The following is a 19,003-nucleotide window of genomic DNA, read 5'->3' on the forward strand; positions in this document are numbered from 1 at the left end:
GCTATCTTAATAGGTTGGTTTTTTTTTATTCAGTTGGTGACTCAGGCACACAGATGTATTATAAGAGCTGGACTAAAATGGTGTACATTCAGGAATTCAGGTACTGTAGGAATTGTTTGGCTGGCCAAAAAAACTTTCCAGCTTCTGGGTTTGCTTCCGCGTTGTGCGGCCCACTGAATTTGCACAGTAGTGTTTCCCCCACTGGCCCATAGACTTTACATTGTGATGACGTCACAGGTTTTTAAAGCGCTTTTCTCGGCTCGAGGAAAGTTTTACAAATATAAACCTCCATGGATCAAAAGTTCATAATAGAAAGAGTCATAATTGACCTTGTTTGCAGTTAGAGGTGTCCTGTCAACAGTTTTACAGAAGTGTCTTTTACAATGGTGGTCAATGGGGAAAATGCTTTTTGGGCTGCAGGGTTTTTTTTCACTGCAATACTGTGAGTGACCACTGGGAAAAATTGGTTGCAAGGGTGAGCAGCAGAGCCCTATCCAGCTCTTATTATACATCCATGTTCAGGCAGCATGGTAGTTAGCCTAATGTGATGTAGGTCAAGGGACATAAGTCACAAGTTTCTTATACCAGATAGTTGCTAATTAAGGGGCTATTGGTACGACCAACAGGCCATGCATTCAGATGAAGTTGCCTATCAAGCCAGTAGGGCCAGCCACCATAGTTTAGCCTGAGCAGATATAATGTAGATATGAGGCCGGGACACACTGCCGATTATCTGCTCTTTGCTTTGGTGAGAGTAGAATTCAAGGACATTTTAAAGGTGTTTTATGTCCAAAAAATGAATACTGGGCTCACCCAACTTTTGGCAGATTTTACTGTGTAATAACAACAGATTATGTTGCTGTGCAGATCTGCAGCACAATTTAGTTTCAAGTCCTCTTCCACTCAAAAATGTCTTTTTCTTCTTGTTCCTTCAGTTGAGCTTCACTGTGTAGAATGACATATGTGCAGAAGGCTGTTTTCGCCTTCATCTAGTAAAGGTGGAAAGTTTCTCTGTGCCCATCTTAAATCTGAGTTTAAGGGGTTTACCTCTTAGCAGGATTTGTGACAGCAATAGTATGGAGCCAATCAAGAGTCAGTATACAATTTACACAAGTCTGATGTGGAAACTTGAAGCCTCCAGTGCACATACACTGAGAATGAACTTTACAGTGAAGTAGCAGACATCTTGTACCCAGCAGTTAAAATTTTAAAATGAAACATATGCATACTCAAAGTTTTTGGATATAATGAGGTAGAAGGAGAAGATGCCATTTTAAGGATTTTTAACATGGTGACTGAACATTGTTTGTGGAAAACCATGTCAGACACAATTTATTATCCCAAGCAGAGGATTTTTATATGTCCTAAAACATGTTCAGGAGGGATCTTTAAGTATGCTAACTGGTTAAATGTAGTTCTGGTTAATTCATGATTGTTGATCTTGAAGAACGCCTGAGGGCCAAAACGTCATTAAAATAAAAGAGAAATACATATGGAGCCAGAGTGTGCGGCACTTTTTGCCCTTAAAAACTCAGTTTTAAACTATACTCAGTTTGTATAGTTTAAAATCTTTAAACTGTTAGTACATGTTGTGGCTAAGGACTTGCAACACTGTAGAATGCTCCTTTTAAAATGTATTTTTCTTTATTAAGGAGTATGTTTCATGCCCTAATTGGCTCTTCATGTAGTACTGAGGCATTAAAACAAAAAAAAACATGCACACTGATTGTTTGACTGAGCCTGCTGTGATATAAACTGAACTTAGCTTCAAAACAGACACATCATATTGTCTACATCTTCAAGCCATCTGCAGCTCCATATTTTTCTTTTTTTCCTCTTACTTTCCATTCATAGTAGAATTTCAGAGTAATGTTGCCTTTCTCTTTTTTTTCTCAATATTGTTGACAATGCCGTCATCTTTTTTGAATAAACTGATCTGTACAGTGTGAGCATAAAAGTTGCAGGTGCTGGCCGTGTAGAAAGGCAGATTAAAGTGTGCAGTGTGAGTTAACACAACCTAAAAGATTAATTATTACTGGCTAAAAAGGGATGTTTTGACAGTTTTTCCTGTCAAACAGACAGACTCATTTCTGCTGTGCAGCTGGAAAACTAGCATGCTGGAAAGTGTGTTATGTTATTATGACAATCAGTAACCATGAGCTGTCACCAGTCTTAGCTGCAGCAGAAACTGCACATATAACAGAACTTTGAATATGGTGATTTTGATGTTCATTGCTCATTTCTTCTGTGATGATACATTTGTAGAAGTAATGTAAATATAAAAGCAAAAAAAGGTAGTTAGCGGTGAAATACTAGCATAACACACCCAATTGCCAACTGAACTGTTGCCGGTTGAGTTGCATTGTGGGTACTGTAGGTGCCAGGTTTACACAAGGAGGAAGAATCCATGGAATAAAATGGCGATAGTTTAATGGTACTTTATTGGTCACACATACAGTTGTACAGTGAAATTCGACCTCTACATTTAACCCATCATAAGTATTAGGAGCAGCGACCGGGACCAACTCCAGTTCTATGTCACTGCCTTTGGTCAGAGGCACTGACAGGAGAATTAACTTAATGTACATGTTTTTGATGGTGGGAGGAAATCAGAGTACCCGGAGGAAACCCACACAAACACAGAGAGAACATGCAAACTCCACACAGAAAGAACCCAGGACCTTCGTGCTGTGAGGCAACAGTGCTAGCCACCAAGCCGCCATGAAACTCAGATATAAAGGGCTCATTTTAAAGTAATGAAAACACAACAATTCTTATTTTCAGGTGATTATAAACTAATTAAAACATACTTATGAGTATTATATTCCATTTCTGCCAAATTCGTTCTGCTAGATTCCACTAAATCCTACACACTGCACCTTTAAGTGGAGCCAGAGCCGGGTAGAGAGACATGAAGCAATGTGGTTTATGGGAATGTACTTTAGGTTAAATGCAAAACATTGATGATAACAATACCACCGCCGTGAGACCATCAGTCATCACCACCATGGTCTCATTTGTTTACAGTAATTACACCAAAGTAATACAATTGGCATTTGACAATGATACAATGATGTTTAAAACTACACACATAGCTCCTTTAAATAATTTTAGAGCCAGTAAAAAAATTAAAACAAGCCTCTCACAAACCTTATTGACATCAGTTGATCCTTCAGTGCCATATATGAGCATTACCAATAATACTTATGTTTTTACAGCTGAAAAATCCGTGTCTCTGTGCATGTTTGAGAGCTATGTCAGGTTCAGGCTAAGCCTCAGGGACATCTTTCATGTGTCAGTGTGTGCTGTAATTAAGGCTGTTTGTTGTCTCTCAGAAATAGCACTTCACAGACCTGACAAAAGCATACAGTGCATGAGTGCATGTGTTAATAGACTGCACGTGTTCATGCTCGCACATAAAAAACGCACATAAAACATTTTCTCTTTCAACCTCACACACATGCACACTGAAAAGCGTCCTTTTTTCTAAGGTGCTCTTATAGATCTTACAGCAGTGCCATTCTTCAGTGACAGTATTGATTGTTCAGCTGTAGACACTCATTTCATCTCTGCTTCAACTCCCATAGCAGTGATTCTGGCAACTTGAGTCCCTTCAACACCATTCTTTGTACTTGTGCTCGAGTCTGCTGGTTGCTTATCGCTTTCCTTGCCCTGGACAGAGGTGGACTTGAGGATTGAAATGCCTTATTCACATTACTTGGATGTATTCTCGTTTGACAGTTTCATACAACCACAAGAACACAGGCAGAAGATGTCGTTCCACACATACCAAATACTGTGAATGAGTAATGAGGAACACTGAGGGATGACAAATATCGACTAAATCTATAAAATAGTGGCTATTCTCTTATTGAACTCAATATAATTATTGAATTATATTTCCTCAGTACACCCGGGTCTGGGCCTCTAAAAATAGCAACTTTTCTAGTACTTCCAGTTTTTGAGTATCAGGTGTTGTGCATCTTTCAGGTTACAATAGTGCAGCACACACACAAGTTATGCGGGTATCGAATGGAAGTAAAGCAATTTATGCTTCATTACCCTCCCAAAATATTAAGCTGCAGGCTACACAAAGCTGATCACTTACGAAATCAAGACGTTTTAATTTACTTACTGTGTGTTGATGCGATGTGCATTATTTTTTACAGTATATAAACAAAAACCTACAAACTTATATATATGCTGTGTCATGACTATGAGAAGCAGAATTAAGAAATGACTTAAAGACAACAGAAGTATTTAAATCAATACGCAAAACAATTACAAACACTAACAGGCACTAAAATCTGCAGCAGCGAGTCTCAGCAGGAACAGTATCCACGGGCTAAGAGGTTAACAAGCACTGAGTCTACTGTCTGACTCCAGTACATGAATTAATCTTTACAGCCCTGAAGCCCCCAAGCAGTCTCTTTGGTATTCTTTGGCATACAGGCAGCAGTTCAGCATGTCTTTTTCTATCCTTTATTTAACCAGGTAAAATTCTTTTTGAGATTAAAATCTCTTTTTTTTAAAGAGAGACCTGGCCAAGAGGGCAGCATAAAATGTATGGGAAGTGTGGAGGGTAGTGAGTATGTAGGAGAGCAGGTGTCAGCAGCAGACGAGTCAGGTCAGGTCGGGAGAGTATACAGGTTTGTAGTACTGAACAGTCTCAGCAGAGAGAGCATACAACCACGCTAAGCCCCGAGGAGAAAACATGTATCAGTAAGTCACCACATGCACTTTGTCACACAGTACCGAATGAGTTTGTAACACTATTTAAGGCTGTAATGCAGTTAGTTCGGTAGCACATAAAGGCAGAGTAGGAGGGAGAAAGTGAGATCTTTTGTCAAGCAACAAGCTGTAAAACCCGACACTGACATATAATCACTGTATAAAGTTGTTATCGTGACTGACTGTTAGCAAACAGTTGCTTATTTACACATCCAGCAGGCAACTTTAACATTCATTTGGAGTCGTGTTTGTCTCCAGCTGAAAAATCTAAGGACAATATTACTTGGCTTTTAGCTCTGTTTTGGTCTCCAACAAAAATATGCTAACTGCTCCGCTATCACCAGCTAGCTGCTATCCTTGCTGTTTGAGCTTTTTCACTGAGAACAGCTGCCTGCTGCTGAGACGAGGTTAATGAGAGCAGCGAGACTCAAACAAAACAGTAGAGTTGTGGGAATCAGACTGTTTTGAGGGAAGATGTATAAGTATTTCTTTGAGCTTTAAAATAGTCAATTTTCATCAATTGCTTTGCTATAACAACCAGTTACTGTGAGCTATTACTTAAATATTTAATTAGTATGGTTATTTCAGTGTAAATTGCCTAGTTCTTCCATAAATGTTGTGTTGTTTTTTATGTGCAGGTGGAACATTATAAAAAATAAACTGAAAGTGCACAGTAAACAAATGGAAATAAATCTGGTGCCCTGAAGTCACCCACCTACAGAATGCAAATAGAATGAAGCACAACTGCTGAACAAATGCCAGCCATAAATAGCTTAAAAATTGAGGTTTGATATAATGAAAATCTTAGGAATTATAATAATTGTTTTCAAATGATCCTTTGGTCATATAAATTGTATAGGCAGAAAAAATAACCTAAAAAGAGCTACGTATTTTTATTATATGAATTTAAAAGGAGGCCAAACTGAGTTTACATGTTTTTACTTTTGACTTTTTCTCCTTAATGACTGAATTGATGCGAAGGTTAAAAGGCAGTTTCGCAATTTTTCGAGTTTGCCTTCAAACAACAGTCAGGTGTCCAAATGTACATTGAAACAGATTTGCTTGTTGTAATCATTCCTCCTGTTCATACTGACCATTTAAAAGATCCAATCTTAACGTTCCTAGAGTGCAAGTGGGGACAAAATCATAGTCCTCATTTTGTGCAAAAATCTCATCAAAAGTACATCTGGTGAGTTAGTCAAATCTAGTGGAAATCTTCCAAAATTAAAGTCTTTTTAATGTAAAATACCCTCTTTGTGTTTCTACTAAAAAGCCTTTAACTTTGGAAGGTCTCCACTTGATAAACTTGGATGGCTGAAGCCTCATATATTGGCTTTTGCAAGAGAGCTGTGGATTTTGTCCCTTATCACTTATATTGATGCACATTAGGAAGGAATCTTTTAATGGTCAGTATGAACAGGAGGAATGATTACACCATGTATCAGTGTTCATATGGGTACCTGACTATTACCTTAAGACAGACTCGAAAAATTGTGAAACTTTTAAGTATTAAAATATGAGGACTCACAGCCTGTCACATGGATGTTACGGAGTAAAGTGTGACCTTATGGATACTGGGTACAGGGTCATGGTCGGGTCAGAGCGCTGGCACATCCCCACCCAGAGGAGGGGTGTGTTAATCCTCCTCAAGCCCAGGAATGCCACCACTGGCCCAGCCGTGGTCAGGTCCCGCAGCCGGCAGCGGGGGCCTCCGATGCTAATTGGAGGCTCTGAAGCGTTGGGAGGCATGCAAATATCTCCGGCTTTACTCAGATACCCTTCTGTTCCACTTCCAGTCCTCTCCAATCCCCTCATTCCACCTGACTGGAGGAGAGGAGGGAGAGGAGGCGAACACAGCTGCTGGTTTGTTGCCTCCTTCCCGTGGGCCCTGGCTGTGTCAAGGGAAGGGGGGGAAGGGGAAGGGAAGGGGGGGGGCACTGCAGCCGCTGTTGCCTTGATTAGGGGCTGGGCTTCCAGGCCCATGTCATGTACTGTACATCAGAGGAGATCAGCAAGCCAGCCTGAAAGTCAGATGACACCGAGCACATGCACAGCGCTCCTTAACCCCCCCTCCTTTTATCCCTCACCTCCCCCATCATCTCTTGCTGCCATTTCTCCTCAGTCTTACCTGCAGATCACCCCTTCCACCCTCCTCCTAGTTTCATATCACCTGCCCCCCCACACACACCCCCTCCAAAACACATGCAACCCCCACTCTCCCCTGGGATGGATCAGAAAAGGCAACCTGCTGAATGCTGGTTCCTTTTCTGATCCATCCAAACAGAGGATGAGAGAGAGAAAGACATAAAAAAAAAGACGAGTGGCGTTTTGGTGGGGGCTGTCTGGGTAAAGGACCAGAACAGAGCAGGCACGAGGAAGATGTTTAGACTTGGGCGGAGAGCCTGTCAAAAGCATCAGGCTTTAGCCTTTGATGAAGACCTTTTGGTTCAGGACTTGAGAGTCACTTGACATTCAGAGGGTGTTAGCGGAATAATTGTCCAGAATCTGTCTTCATTATTTATCTGCAGCAATATCTTTGGTTTTATGTTGGGCCGTCTTGTCTGGAGAAAGATAGACGAGCAGTGTCATGAAATGTTGTAAAATGAGCTTAATTCCTGATGATGCAAACAACAAGCTTTGTGCACTCCAGGTGAAATACATGAATATCCTATCAGAACAGGCTGTAGTTTGTTTTCAGTTGTTAAGGTTGCCTAAACTTTACATTATGATGAGGACATGGTAGAAGAATGTTATCTTCACATTATTTGTTTTCATTATTTTTCATTATTTGAAGTTCATAATTTCGTATTCAGAGTTACTATTTTAAAATGTTGGGTGAGGAGAACAGTCTGAAACACAGTGATTGTTTCAGTGAGCTTGTTGGCAGGTGTTTTTATATTATTACTTTTAACCTTCTCCTGGCTCTAGCTCTGTACGGTAATAATTGGACAGACATAAGAATGTTATTGATCTTATAGGCTATCTTCTATATATTTCCCACAATGTTGAACTATTCCTTAAGTATAGAACTGGAGTTAGGATGTGGTTAGCCTAGATTAGCATTAGGACTTTAAGCAGCTAGCCTGACTCTGTCAGAAGTTTAAAATAATCACCCTACTGAAAACACATGCTGGAACTATTTCTTGACGAAACAACAGTTCATCCTTCCGCCTGGTATTTCTGTAATCTGTCTCCAGTTATATCGTGGGTTGACAGATACAGTCAGTGAGCCCAGGCTTTGATTTTGTTCTCTGTACAAGTATGATGCTACCAATCCTAGCAACCTCTCTATGACTAGCATGCAACCCCTGAAATAACAAAACCACACAAACGAGATACAGCATGTTAATTAGTCAGCTTTAGGGGTGTTGGTAGTTGTGTTTTTGATCTTTGGACAGAACCAGGCTAGCAGTTCCCTCCTGCTTCCAGTCTGTATGCTAAGCTAAGCTAGCCACACTCTGACTACTTACACAAACAAAAGATTGATATCAATCTTTCCATCTAACTTGTGGAGAGAAAGTGAGTATTTCTCAAATGTTGAACTATTCCTAAAAGTTTCCAAAAGTTAACATAAAGTCAACAGTCAATATAACATATTAGACATGATGAGCTGGTGAAAGAGATGATTTACATTTATGTGATTTACATAAATTGGTTCAAATATTTCTATAATTGTTTGAGGTTCAGAATCTTTTTCTCAGAGTTACTATCAGAAAGTTTTAGGGAGAGGATTGCAAAACTAAAAGTGCAAACATTTGGCTTTGTTAAAGGCTCCCTCCTCTGTAAAGTTTACTGTCTTTTAACCTGAGAAGCACTTGATTCAGCTGCTTATTGACTCCCTCTTCATCACAGACTTTTACCTTTATAGAATATAGTTCTGGTGAAACATTTTTTGGTGACTCAGTGGTGCAGCTGACAGCAACATGAAACCTGCCCCTTTGTTTTGTTTTCTCCCTCAGCCTCTTCTCAGCTGTGTCCTCTCCGAACTCTGACCAATGCACATGTGACAACCATAAGGGGAATGTGATGAGTCCTTTGCGGCAACTTTTTGGCATACTGAGGCATAAATTAGACTTCTCTCCTGCGAGTCTCCGTCCTCCCTTGGGTTTGTCTCACTTCTCCCTTAGGTCCGCTTTGAGCAGCACATGTACATGGTCACTAAGAGAGACAAGTGTTGAACAGTCCATCCTCACAACACTGCCACACACTACGCTTCCTGCCCCACTAATACCTCAGCACCACCCCTCTGCTCCCCTTCACTCTCAGAGGAAGTCCCCCTTTCCTGAAGCCATCACTCTTGGCACCCTTAGGTCAGGACTAAAATGTGACTTATGGGCTCAGACAGGGACAGACTCTGCAGCCTGTGTTTGTGCAGCAGCTAAGAGCAACACATATGGCTGAGCGGTGTGAGGTACTGGTTTCCAGTGTATGGAGTTGTGGGCGGAAACCACCATGTTTTCTCTGCCTCCCTTTTGATTGAAAGAAGTCTACATTTGTTTTTTTCCACAACTAGACTCAGCCATTTGACCTCTCTTCGAACCGTCATGTGCTTTTTGGCCTTACACTTTTGGCCTATCTGGACCCACTGGAACTGCTGCTGCACAGTCAGTTGCATGAAATATGATAATACTTCACCAACTCACAGCTCAAATGTTGTATGACTGTGAAACAGATTTAATGCAACTCTGTGTACAACTATATACAGCCTGTAATGCACAAGCCAGGGGCTGTTACACTGTAAAACATCATTCAGGGATTTAGTGGAATCAACTAATCCTTTCTCAATCTTGCTTAAAATTTTAAGTTTTCATTGTCAGTCCATTTCAGAACTTATAAACATGAGTTCACCTGACTTAAAGGGCGCTATTTTTGTGCTGGCACACTGACAAACTGCTAATTTCCTGCAGTGCACTGAGGTTATTTCATTGACAAGTGATTCTTACCAGCATCTGTCATCCACAACAGCTAGATTCCTATTGACAGCCATCTGACGGCGTCATCTGCAGTCTCTATTGAAATGATGTTATATGCTGTTAAGGCACAGTTACATATGCCAGATCTGCTGGCTGAATTCTGTGCAATGAGCACCAGACTGTTACAAAATAACCACAGAAACCTCCATGCTTATGTGAACACATAATGTGAAATTTATCGGTTGTGACGAATTATTCTGCAAAGCTTCTAATGAAAATCGACAGGTCTGGCCAAAGTGTCAGTTGCCTGGAGCTCCACATTTTTAATCACACACGTAGGGTACACATGATGAGCAACATGTGACAGGGATTGTTTGGGTTATATTTTTTTATATGTAAGTGATTTGTACTTATATTGCTTAGATTCCGCACTCTTTATCTCTGATATCTCTGATATTTATATTTCTGTTTTATTTATTCTTTGTAAAAATGCATGAAGTAAATATGTGAAAGTCTTTAATACAAATACACCATTTGAGGTTGACACAACTGCAATTTTGTTGTGCTTGCATAATGAAGTAAAGTTCTTTACTTGAATTGAATTTAACTGAATATCTTAAAAATCCCAATTTATTGGTGGATCATTACCAGGATCACATGTATGTCACAATGCAAATATTAAATAAACATTCATTTCATTTCCAAATCTTTCATTTTCAGCAGTTATTTTTGCATGTATAACAGTCAAATGTGATTTAAACTAAAATAATTTCTAAAATAAAAAAGACATTAGACTACATTTTAAATTCTACGTTCATTTTAGCTGCAGATGGTTATTGGATGGATCACTGTGATGCCAAGTAACATTGCAAACAATTACAATCACATGAACATGGTGATTACTGGATCAACACGTCCAAAAAAGTGAATTAAACTCAAAAAGAGTCGTCATCTGCTCTTGGTAGAAATTTGAGCTGCTGTATTCATATCTGAAACTCTTAACAACACATCCAATAATATGTTTCCCGTAAACTGTCAGTGCATCATGATGGAGAAAGCCCTGTGTTTAAAGGGGATGAAATCAGCGAATATGATTGGCCACCACAGCCGCCAGCATGTCCACCTAATGTATGATGATGTATTCTCTCTGATCCCACCCTGTATCCAAAGGGTGCACTTGACTGCAATCTGTGCTGCGCTGCTGGGTTCACACAAATAGTCTTTTGACTTGAAACAATGAGTTGAATGAATGTACTGCTGAGAGTTCACTCAGCTCATTAAATTAAGTGTCTAAAGAAACATGATCAGCATATTTCTGTAACAAACTTCCCAGCATGCACTGGGAAATATGCATCATCTCAGGAGAGCCCTCATTATTATAGTATGAAGAAAACATATGATGGAAACTTGCTGTGAGGCTTTAATATATGTAAGATAAGGCACGGTTGTTTCTTTTCATAACAATGAAACCAAAGTGTACCATGATGGTAGACTGGTAGACAAGGTGCAACCTTAACTGACTGAATTGCAAACTGGACTTTTGAATTAGAGTTTGAAGTATGTCATCATTTTAGCTTATTTCAAATAAAATGAAAAAAAAAATCAAAATAACAGTATTCTCCCAGGCCTCATTTGTTAAATCTGTGTCAATCATTATGAAATTGATAAAAAATAATTAAAAAAAACAAAAACTAAGAAACATTTCCACTTCTTTCATGCAATTCAATTTTATTCAATTCATCATTATGGCGGTGTCACTCTGGAGGATACACTGAAAATTATTTTTCCTCAGAGTTTTCTTTTTAATATTCATTTTAGCAGTGATCATACATTTACAAACAAAATCAAAATTGGATTTCAAAATTTCGATTTTAACTTTGTCATGAATCACTCACACACACAAACATAAAATTAAATTTCAATTTGATACATTCCATGCTATCAGTGTCGGGTGTGGTTTGGCTTCATATACTGATATATTGGGGCATTCCCTGCACTGTCCTGTCATGCTCCTCCAACCATAAATATCAATAGATGCAAATCCTGACACCATCATTTACAAAACAACTTAATGACTTCGGACAGATAGTCAGGTCACTCATCTCCCTTTGAAAAGTCAGTCAAATATATCAATCTACCACCTGTGGACAGCCCAGTCAATACATAGACTTCACACAACAAACCTCCTCTCACTCCAGCTGCCATTTTGCAATCATCCAGGTATGATGTTACACGCTCTAGGGAATGAAACTTGGATGTTGTTTGTATTACATAGTTGTTTTATGGTGAAACTAAATACTAAATAACTGCAGTTTTGACCATCAAAACAAGAAGGCTTCAAGTTATTTAAAACGTACTGCAGGTATTGGACTGAGTAAAGAGTGTCCCTACATGCTTTCCGTACTTCTCTGCATATGTGCAGTACATTTTCTCTTGTGACTGTAACTGGACGTTTTATTTTTTTCCCACCCACATTCTGCGAAGACCCACCCCTACTCTTCCTCAGATTGGCTCTGACCCTGATATTCTTACCCTAACCATCTCCAAGTATATCCAGCTGCAGCGCAGCATAAATATGAAGGAAGTTGAAGGAAGCTGAACTTCCAAACATGCATCACAAGCTGGTATTGTCATAGATGAGACTGCAGCCAAAACATGATGACGTTTATCTTGGCCGAGCAGCCAAGATAAATTGACGTACATTTGACGTAGGAAAAGAAAAGATGGCACACGGAGCTCAGGAGAGGAGGCCAAACTTTGACAAAATATGGTTAATGAACATCTTATAGTTTACATTCACAGAGTGCATGAAGATTCATGTAAAGGTTTTGTAATGGACCCCTAGTGTTGTTGACTCATCAGAAATATCATAAAATAATAAATGTGAATGGTTTATCACTTTAGTGGGCCCCCTAATGTGGTGAAAAAAAGTAGACAATTAACAATCGTAATAATTGCGGAGGGGTGCTCAGCCCCTATCAATAACATACCAAACTACATAGGCTAATGTGAGATTCAGAAATGAGACTAAAAATCATGTTTTCAAATGATAGTAAATGCACGTGTTTGAAACTTTAATGATCCCATGATGTGAAGTTCGCAAAAGTTATTTAATTATTCACATTATAAAGTGTATAAAAACTACATTTCAAAATATCAACAATTATATATAAATGTATTTTTAGCAGTTAGACTAATGCAATTCATAGTTTATCCTCATTATTTCTGCTTAATAGTTGCAAAAATACCTGCATTGATACTTTTTTTTCAAATTTTTTCAAATTATTTTGTTTTCCCTTTTGTTTGCATTCATTCATTGGTTAGACTCCAGTTCAAAATAACTCCAGTTATTTGCGCTGAAAGTCATACATTACTGTGGCTCAAACACATAGACTAGGTTATCCTCATTTATTTGCTTAATAGTTGCTAAAATAATAATAATAATAATAATAATAATAATAATAATAATAATAACATATATTTAGCACCTTTAAAACAAGAGTTTACAAAGTGCTTTGACAGATAGAGCAAAGGCAGTACAATACATAAGCAAAGACACATGACACAGAAAGCAATAACAAGTCCAACATTAAGATTACAGTTGAAAACAATGAAAAACAATAAAGAGCTGATAAAAAGATTAAAAGACGATAAAAAGACAACATCACATAAAAGCAAGTCTTTAGAAATGAGTTTTAAGAAGTGATTTAAAGAAGTTACTGATTCTGCAAGCCTTATCTCCTCAGGCAGGTCCTTCCGAAGCCGAGGGGCCCTGATGGCAAAAGCATGGTCACCTTTAGATTTAAGCCTAAACTTTGGAACAGCCAGAGGGGCCCCACCTGAGGATCTAAGGCTGCAGGCTGGCTTGTATGGGGTCAGCATTTCTGTTTGTAGCTTGGAGCAAGACCCAGACGTGCTTTAAAAATGATCAGTAAAATCTTAAAATCAATTCTAAAACAAACAAGGAGCCAATGGAGAGAAGCCAAGATTGGGGTGATGTGATGTCGTCTGTTAAAACCAGTAAGAAGCCTAGCTGCTGTGTTCTGAACTAGTTGGTGGTGAGAGAGGGACTTTTGTTTTATGCCGTACAGGAGTCTTACAGTAGTCTAGTCTGGAGAAAAAGAGAGCATAAATGATTTTTTCCAAGTCAGAGTAGGAGAGAATTGGCTTAATTCTGGAGATGGTTCTTATTTGCAGGAAGCAGGACTGGACAACTTTGTTGATGTGTAGTTCGACACTTAAATCTGAATCAAATAGTACTCCTAGATTTCTGGCAGTGGGCTTCATGTTGGCAGGTAGGGGCTTTTTGGAGTTGGGGGACTTAACAGTATGATTTCTGTTTTTGAGTTGTTGAGTTGAAGGAAGTTTTGTGCCATCCAACAGTTGACATCACTGAGACAATCTACAGCAGCAGCTAGGTTTCTTGGGTTGCCGGGTCTCAGGGGAAGGTATATCTGTGTGTCGTCTGCGTAGCAATGAAAAGAATCATGTCATTGGATGATTTGGCCAAGTGGAAGCATGTAGATGGAGAATAAATCAGACCCAAAATTGAACCTTGCGGTACACCACAGGTAATATGGGCTGTGGAAGACGTGTGGTGACAGAGGGTTCTCTCTATAAGGTAAGAATAAAACCAATCAAGTGTAGTGTCCTTGATGCCCACAAAGGTCTTAAGCCAGTCAACTAAAATAGTTTGGTCCACTGTGTCAAAAGCTGTACTTAGGTCTTAAAGAATTAAAATTGCACTCTCCCTTCTGTTGTTTCTAAAAGGAGGTCATTGGTTACCTGGAGGAGGGCAGTTTCTGTGCTATGTAAAGCTCTAAAACCTGACTGAAATTTCAGATGTCAGATGTCTTTTGACACATAATTTGACACAAAATTGCTACCTTTAATAACATTTTCAATTTATTTTTGATCTGCTATGGTCTATTGTCTTCCCCAGCCACCGTAGCATTGTGTACAAGTGGGCATGTTTTGGAGGAGGCGTGGTTTGGACTCTGCAGCTGCTTTAATTTGCCACTAATAAATTATGAAAATGGGCATGGTTTGTATGATGCATGGTTTGTAGGGTCTGCAGACAGCTGGACCCTTCTCACCATCTCACTCCTCATGCCTAAACCTAAATAACGTAATCAACAAAGGCAACGAGCACTAGCCAATCAGAGGCAGAGTAGGGCGGGTCTTCGTGGGTGGGGAAAAAACAATAAGGTCAACTGGACCATGTGTTCACAGTGACTGTTGAAAGTTTTTATTGCTTTCAATATAGCAATCCATCGATTTTGTTGGTAAGTATGTAAATTATTTCAACAATATAATTTATTGGTGCGTTAATAACAACAGGCGATGCATATTTTTGAGTTTTATGTGATCAGTCGTATACTTGTATACAATGTTAAATTTGAAAAGCCTGTTGTCGCTAATTTAACTCTCACACTATTATATGATGTTCCCCTGCTCGTGTTTGTCTTGTAAGAGCAAAATATGAAATCTTGAAACCCTGAGATATCTGAATACTACTGTATTTAATAATTTATTTTAGCTTTGTCTTATTTTGTTATACACTCATCAAGCACTTCATTAGGTACACCTGTACAATCTAATGCATTCCAATACAACAGCTCTGCCATTAATTTTACTTTTGCGAATCTTACACATTTTCAGTTTTTGTTGACATTGTCAGAAAGGTGATAATTCTACTTTATGTTTATTATTGCAGTCATAGTGGTGTGGTGGTGGTGTCCTGGAGTGTTACTAATTTGTTGCCCACTTTATGTATGTTAGTGGGGTGGACATAATATCAGGAACACTTTTCAATATAATGCACTCTAGTACACCACCACCACCCACTGCGACCTCAATAATAAACATAAAGTAGAATTATCACCTTTCTGACAATGTCAACAAAAAGTGAAAATGTATAAGCTTTGTACAATTAGAATTTATGGCAGAGCTGTTGTATTGGATTGCATTAGATCGCATAGGTGTGCCTAATAAAGTACTAATTAGCTAACGTTAGCTTAACCCCAGTTCATTCTTCATGTACTAGATTTTAAATTAGAAAAAAAATATCTGAAGGCAGACCATTAATTGATTCTGACCATTTAAATTATCTGAGCCCTAACTGCTAAAAAATAGCAGCTTCTAATTTGTTGCTGCTAGATAAAAGATCTCTAAACACAAAATATTGATTTTTTTTTTTTTTTTTTTAAAAGCACAGGCTGGATGAATGCATAATGCACATGCTCTATGGGCAGAGCATGCACACTTGAGACTTCCAATGGCCGAGCCAGCTAACTTCCAGTTAGCTCTCTGCTAACTTGAATGAGGATAAAATAATTTAATCATGTGGCTCTTCTAGACTTTCCAAATGTTATAGGACCAAATGGATCAATTTCTGATAGTGAAACGAGTTATTTCACAGGGGTCGTGTGATGATCAAAACAATTTATCCACTTTTTATATCGGTGGCTATGGTGGAGCCTATGACGTAAGCATGTTTCGACAGTGTTTTGGTAATTACTCTCACTGCCAGAGGGGGGGTGTTACAGCCACAAAACAATTAATTGCAGTATACCTTGAAATTAATTTTCTTGCAGGATTTTTTTATTACTGTAGACTGGTCATACTGTAAATGATGTAATGTCTAACAGATGTGTAATCTAACAGACAGTTAGATGTATGGTGATAGACATATACAGTAACTTTATGCTGCACATACATACGCATATACTGACATATGCAACTTCTTCACAAACAGCAGCCTCAATAGACCAAAGACAACACAACTACAAGCACAACTCTAAACTCTTGACTCACTACAATCATTAGGATATTGTTTTCCCAGAATTGATGTAGCTTAACATTTTGCATTTGACTGATAATCTGTCATTATTAGTTCATCCACCTTTAATAATGTTCAAATGAACAGAAGCACATAGATGAATCTATTTGTGGTTATTTAAAGAGTGAGGAAATTTTAAAACCACTGGAGGTTTGAAATGTATGCACAGTATAACCACTGCTCATCAAGCTATTTAACATTAACTCACATGAAACACTACAAAGAGTGTCCAGTTAAATGGCAGTTATCAAAAAGCTTTCTGGGAAAAAAAGTAAGAAATCACCCACTGCAAGTAGACAAAGCAGGTTGAAGAAAAGCAAGTACATAAAAAAGGAAATGAAAACACTTCATCACAGAACAAGTCGTGGAATGCACCACGCATCACGGATTGATGAGGTCTAAAAGTGTAACTGGATCCTGGAGTGGCTTCCCTCGAATGAAATCCCTTACAAAACATTTCACAAGTTTCAGTGTGCCAGTGTGAAAGTGTGTGGGTGTGATTCAGTGTATTGCTGAGAGTAGAGGTTTTGTGTATAAAATATTAAAAATAATTATACTTAAACAGACAGATAACTTTATCCATACAAAGTGGATAAACTAGTTGGTTGTTTTTGTTCTACAGCTAGTCAAGTAGGCTTATATTGTCAACCCATCCACAAACTAGCAGCGCACACATAACACAGGGGTAAAGTTCCCATTGACAATTGCAAAAACATGAATTGAGATACAATTCTGCTACCCGACCCAAACCCAGCAGATCAGGGCATTTTTGGGCTTGATTTGGATTCTGGTTTGGTTTTTTAAAACATAATATTCAGCATAAGATCTTGTTCTTTCTTAAACTGATGGTGTGTTTGTGTGTCATGTAATACAAGTAAATACACAAAAACCCATGGGAAAGAGGAAAACATGTCAAGAGTGTAGCCAAGTCATTTCATTAGCCTGGCAAACTAGAGGTCAGTAATGGATGAAAGATAGCAGATAAACAGCTTCCAAATTAAGCTTTAAAGTTGGCATTGCCAGTCAGGTTCAGTTGGGTCGAGTATTAAAGACATGGGTACATGCTGGGATGTGGATAAAATCTCAACTTCGCAACTTTGACAAATTCAGAGAGTGAGTGGAAAGCCTTGAGCTGTTGTAAGTGTTGCGATTAGATAGAGGGACCCAGGAAGCCACAGAGCACCATTGTACTCTTATTTCTTCTGTCAGAGCAGACTGGCTGTCCAAGGCCAATTTCTCCAGGCGCAGGAAGGAAAGACAGCGGAGAATCAGAGGAGTGAATTGGGCGGAGGAGAGATGGGCTGATAATGACGAGAGCTGGAGGAAGGAAGAGGAGATGGAGGAGTAAAATATAAACAGAGAGGTGGTGCTTGTCTGCTGTGGTAACCGGCGGTAACGACTGTGCCCTCTTTCATGTTGCATTGTCGGGAAAGGGGGGTTAGAGATTTATTTGGACGTCAGTATCAGGGGAGGGGGACCTGCAGGACATGGCCTGACAGAATGACCCCTGACCTCTCCTCTTGCCAGAGCTGCTTGGGGTCCCATGAAATACCCACGGGGCCCCCGAGACTAGGCAATGTGTGTCAGGGCCCTCAGCGGTGTCAGATAGCTTAGGGCTTTTTTCAAATGTATTTTTCAAAAGGGGGGAAATCAATAAGTTGGGTCGGAGAGAGGCGGCTGCAGAAACATGAGCCTGTGATATTTACTTTGCTGTAAGGCACAGTGTGTTCAGAGCACTTGTCAAAGATGCGCCTCCAAGAGCATGTTTGGTTGTGAGACAAAAATAAGTCAATAAATGGACCTGAAGTCACTTTTTTTTTTTTTTTTTTTTTTGCGATGATGAGTGGCGGACAGTTTGTACACTCAATAGCTTACATTTAACATTTCGCCCGTATTATTGTCAGTAACAGATTTTTAAAGTAACTGAAATATAAACTGTATTATGTATTTAGAAGAGTGTAGAGGCAGAATCATATTTGAGGTTTTCAGGGTAATTGTATATTACATGATTCAGTCTGTTTGCCCTTCTGCAGCACTAGGTAGAAAAAGATTATATTGTTATTCTGTATTTCTCTTATTTTCAAGAAATACAATAAAAAGGCCAAAAGCAACGATGTGTTAGTCTGACTCTCAATGCTTTCCACCTTCCCTACCCTGTCTGTGGCATTCATTCATACAGCCATTCATACTGAAGAGCTTTAGAAACAGCTCTCACACACACACAGTGTCATAGTTAACAAAGGTAAATTATTTTCTTAAAACAGCTGGGCACTGTAGTTTTAACCAAATATTACTTAAAAAAAAGGAGGAAATGGTGCATTGAATGGGGACTATTTTCAGATGCTGATTAATCCACATTTGGTGCTTTAGTAAGTACGTGGCAGCAGTGATTGAGTCAAAATAAATGACAGTGTGTGAGTTCAACAGTAAGCTCATTGATGTGTTTTCAATAGTTTTTGGACAATAATGGTACAGCACAGAGGAATAAGATATATCAGGCTTTGGATACACACACATT

The sequence above is a fragment of the Thunnus maccoyii genome, chromosome 1 (assembly GCF_910596095.1).
Source record: "Thunnus maccoyii chromosome 1, fThuMac1.1, whole genome shotgun sequence".
NCBI classification, from domain to species: Eukaryota; Metazoa; Chordata; class Actinopteri; order Scombriformes; family Scombridae; genus Thunnus; species Thunnus maccoyii.